The following is a 4,673-nucleotide window of genomic DNA, read 5'->3' as shown; positions in this document are numbered from 1 at the left end:
TATTATTACTTCTCCAGCCTCATTTTCCAGTGGTCCAATGTCTATTTTTGCCTCTCTCTTACCTTTTATAAATTGAAAAAAATCTCTTCCTATCTTCCTTTATATTACTAGCTAGCTTGCACTCGTACTTCATCTTCTCCCCCCTTATTGCTTTTTTAGTTGTTCTCTCCTTACTTTTAAAGGCTTCCCAATCCTCTGGTTTTCCACTAATCCTCGCCACTTTGTACGCTTTTTCTTTTGCTTTTATGCTTTCCTTGACTTCCCTCATCAGCCATGGATGCATTGTCCTTCCTTTAGCATGTTTCCTCCTCCTTGGGATGAATTTGTGCTTCCCGAATAATCCCCACAAATTCCTGCCATTGCTGTCCCACTGTCTTCCCTGCTAGGCTCCTTCTCCAATCAACTCTGACCAGCTCCTCCCTCATGTCTTTGTAGTTACCCTTATTTAATTGTAATACCGTTACATCTGATTGCAGCTTCTCCCTCTCAAACTGCAGGGTAAATTCTATCATATTGTGGTCACTGTTCCCTAAGGGTTCCTTTACCTTAAGTTCCCTGATCAAGTCTGCCTCATTACACATCACCATATCCAGAATTGCCTGTTCCCTAGTCGGCTCTGTCACAAGCTGCTCCAAAAAACCATCTCTTAGACATTCCACAAATTCCATTTCTTGGGATCCACTACCAACCTGATTTTCCCAGTCCATCTGCATATTGAAGTCCCCCATGGTTATTGAAATATTGCCTTTTTTACATGCCTTTTCTATCTCCTGATTTATTTTCTGCCCCGCATCCTGACTATTGCTGTACATAACTCCCATCAGGGTCTTTTTACCTTTGCGATTCCTCAACTCTACCCACAGAGATTCTATGCCTTCTGATCCTATGTCGCTCCTTGTTATCAATTTAACTTCATTCCTTACTAACAATGCAACCCTGCCCCCTTTGCCCATCTGCCTGTCCTTTCAATAGGACATATATCCTTGTATATTTAGATACGAGCCCTGATCCCCTTGCAGCCACGTCTCTGTGATGCCCACAACATCGTACCGGTCAATTTCAATATGCACAACAAGCTCATTTACCTTGTTTCATATACTGCATGCATTTCGGTACAAAACCCTCAGTCCTGCATTGATCACCTCCCTTCTAATAGTTGTCCCCTTTTGGCTCTTCCCGAGGTTAGATTCCTGCCACTTTCTCTACCCTCTGTTCTATTACGTGGACTGGAAACTTTACTAACCTCTCCTGAGCCCTTTGCCCCTTTAACTAGTTTAAAGTTCTAACCTACACTCTCACCTTCTCCTTTAACTTTGATTTTCTAATTTTCCATACAATTGACCCCCCCACACACACACTATTTAGTTTAAAGCCCTATCTACAGCCCTCATTATACGATTCACCAGGACTCTGGTCCCAGTTTGATTCAGATGAAGACCGTCCCATCGGAACAGGTCCCCTCTTCCCCAATACTGGTGCGCTGTCCCATGAATTCAAACCTATTTCTCCCACACCAATCTTTGAGTCACACATTTACCACCTTAATCTTATTGACCCTGCACCAATTAGCCCGTGGCTCAAGTAGTAATCCAGAGATTATTATCTTTTTGGTTCTGCTTTTTAATTTAGCTCCTAGCTGTTCATACTCCGTTAGCAGACACTCTATTCTCGTTCTACCTTTGTCGTTGGTACCTACACGGACCACAATGTATATCTTTACCCTCCCAGTCCAAATTCATCTGCAGTCCAGATGAGATATCCCAAACCCGAGCACCAGGCAGGCAATACAACCTTCGGGATTCTCAATCCTGGTCACAGACACGGGGAGAATTGTAATGAGAGAGAGAGTGTGTGTGAGAGAGAGAGAGAGAGAGAGAAACCCTTTCACGAAACAGCATGCAGATCCTTCCGTCTTTGTCGGACTTCTGCTCAACCTGACAGCATTTGGCAAAAGCTCCTGCTCAACTTATAAACCTATATCAAACTGTAAAACTACAAGCAGATCTGGCTCCTCCCATTAAGGACATCATCTCTACACCACTCAGATCCCCTGATCTTATACATAAATCTAAAGACAGTGTCTCAAATTGTCTACTCCCCAGGGAATCTCCAGTAATCATAACAAAGTTCCATTCGGCGTCTCTTTTTAAATAAATACATGGTTAGAATTAATGATGATCTCACTTTTACAACATCTTAATCGCACATTTTTCAGTTACAGTGTACATGTATATTAAACTAGGATTTAAAAAAAAAGCTGCAGCAGATATCTATATATTCATCTTAACCCAGGTTTTTAATAACACATATATTTGGATTGGATTCGATTGGATTGGATTTGTTTATTGTCACGTGTACCGAGGTACAGTGAAAAGTATTTTTCTGCAAGCAGCTATATATATATTATATATATACATATAAAATACAATCTATATAAACATTAACTGCATTCATTGCCCAAGGTAAGGTTCCTAATACTGAGATTGTCTCTCTGATAGACAGTGAGAGAGAGAGAAATACAGCACAGAACAGGCCCTTCGGCCCACGATGTTGTGCCGAACTTTTATCCTAGGTTAATCATAGAATTTTGGACACTAAGGGCAATTTATCATGGCCAATCCACCCAACCTGCACATCTTTGGACTGTGGGAGGAAACCGGAGCACCCGGAGGAAACCCACGCACACACGGGGAGGATGTGCAGACTCCACACAGACAGTGACCCAAGCTAGAATCGAACCTGGGACCCTGTAGCTGGGAAGCAATTGTGCTATCCACATTGCTACCGTGCTGCCCTTAAGAAGAAATTAATCTACACTCCATTATTCTACCCTTGCTTGGCATCCACGTTCTGCTGAGACAAGGATGGAGTCAGCAATGTTATGGAGGTAAAATTAAGAGATCTAATGGTGCCTGTGGTAGGAAACCCAGCTCAAAGCCAAATATAACGGCAGCTAGTAGTCTGGTTATACCTTAGCCAGTGACAAGTGGCAAGCAGCATTCCTACCATGCAAATGCCAGGCAATGACCATCTCCAACAAGAGAAGGTCTAACCATCGCCTCTCAACATTCAATAACAGTGGCATCAGCGAATCCACAACTATCAATATCCTGGGGGTTACCATTGACCAGAAACTGAACTGGACCCAGCCATATTAACACTGTGGCTGCCAGAGCAGGTCAGAGGCTATCCTGCAGCGAGTAACTCATCCCCTGACTCCCCAAAACCTGTCCACCATCACCTGTCCACTGGCAAGATGCCAGTTAGGAGTGTGATGGAATACTCTCCATTTGCCTGGACGAGTGCAGCTCCAACAACACTCAAGAAGCTCAACACCATCCAGGACAAAGCACAGCCAGCACGGCACCCCTTCCATAAACATTCACTCCCTCCATAACCGACGCACAGTGTCAGCCGTGTGTACAATCTACAAGATGCACTGCAGCAACTCACCACGGTTCACAGACAGCACCTTCCAACTCCTCGGCCACTGCCAACTAGAGCTCAACAGCAGCAGATAATAATAATCGCTCATTGTCACAAGTAGGCTTCAATGAAGTTACTGTGAAAAGCCCCTCGTCACCACATTCCGGCGCCTGTTCGGGGAGGCTGGAACGGGAATTGAACCCACGCTGCTGGTCTTGTTCTGCATTACAAGCCAGCTGTCTTAGCCCACTGTGCTAAACCAACCCCTTACCAGGGAACCCCACCACCTAGAGGTTCTCCGACAAGCCACCCATCATCCCGACTTGGAAATATATCGCCGTTCCTTCACTGTCATTGGGTCAAAATCCTGGAACTCCCTCCCTAACAGCGCTGTGGGTGTGCGAACACCACATGGACTGCAGCGGTTCCAGAAGACGGCTCACCCCCACCTTCTCAAGGGCAATTAGGGATGGGCAATAAATGCTGGCGACGCCAACATCTCTTGAACAAATTTTTAAAAGGGTCATTCTCTGGCTGCGACCAGATGGAAATGACTGGAACCGATGAGGGCAGTCCTGGCCGGCTGAGCGATGGCGGAGAACCGTGCCCTAACCCTAACCCTAACCCTAACCCTAACCCTAATTTTTTTTTTAGTCAAAGGCTATAGTCAGGTTGTGGACTTTACCTTTATCGCAGTCACGTAGGATGCCGTTTGTGACAAGAGCTGTTTTTGTTATCACGGTGGGGAGCTGACTGGGAAGATTTTAAGGTGACGACCTGAGAGAGTTGGGCACAGATTTGGGATTCGAAAACAAATTTACCTTCGTGGTCTTGGGAGTGGGAATGGAGGATGGGGGCGGGTGGGAGTTTGTAAGGACGGAGGGTTTTTTTTTTTGAGGCGGCAGATTTGAGGAAGTGGAGAACAGAACCCGAGGGGACGAGAAGCGGAAACATCGGCTGAGGGAGGAGTCGGGAAGGAAATTTGGGCGATTTGCAGCTGTGGAGGAGCAAGAGGAAAAAAGAACAAGAACAATAGGAGCTCGATGAGGGCAAGAGTGCAGATGGGGGAGAAACTAGAGGAACAAAACAAAAACGAAAACAACTTTGTCACCCAGGGAAGGGTCGTCGGAATCCTCACAAGAAGCATCTGGGCGAACACTTGAATCATAGAATCATAGAATTTACAGTGCAGAAGGAGGCCATTCGGCCCATCGAGTCTGCACCGGCTCCTGGAAAGAGCACCCTAC

The sequence above is a fragment of the Scyliorhinus canicula genome, chromosome 23 (assembly GCF_902713615.1).
Source record: "Scyliorhinus canicula chromosome 23, sScyCan1.1, whole genome shotgun sequence".
Lineage (NCBI taxonomy): Eukaryota > Metazoa > Chordata > Chondrichthyes > Carcharhiniformes > Scyliorhinidae > Scyliorhinus > Scyliorhinus canicula.
This window is presented reverse-complemented; position numbering follows the sequence as displayed.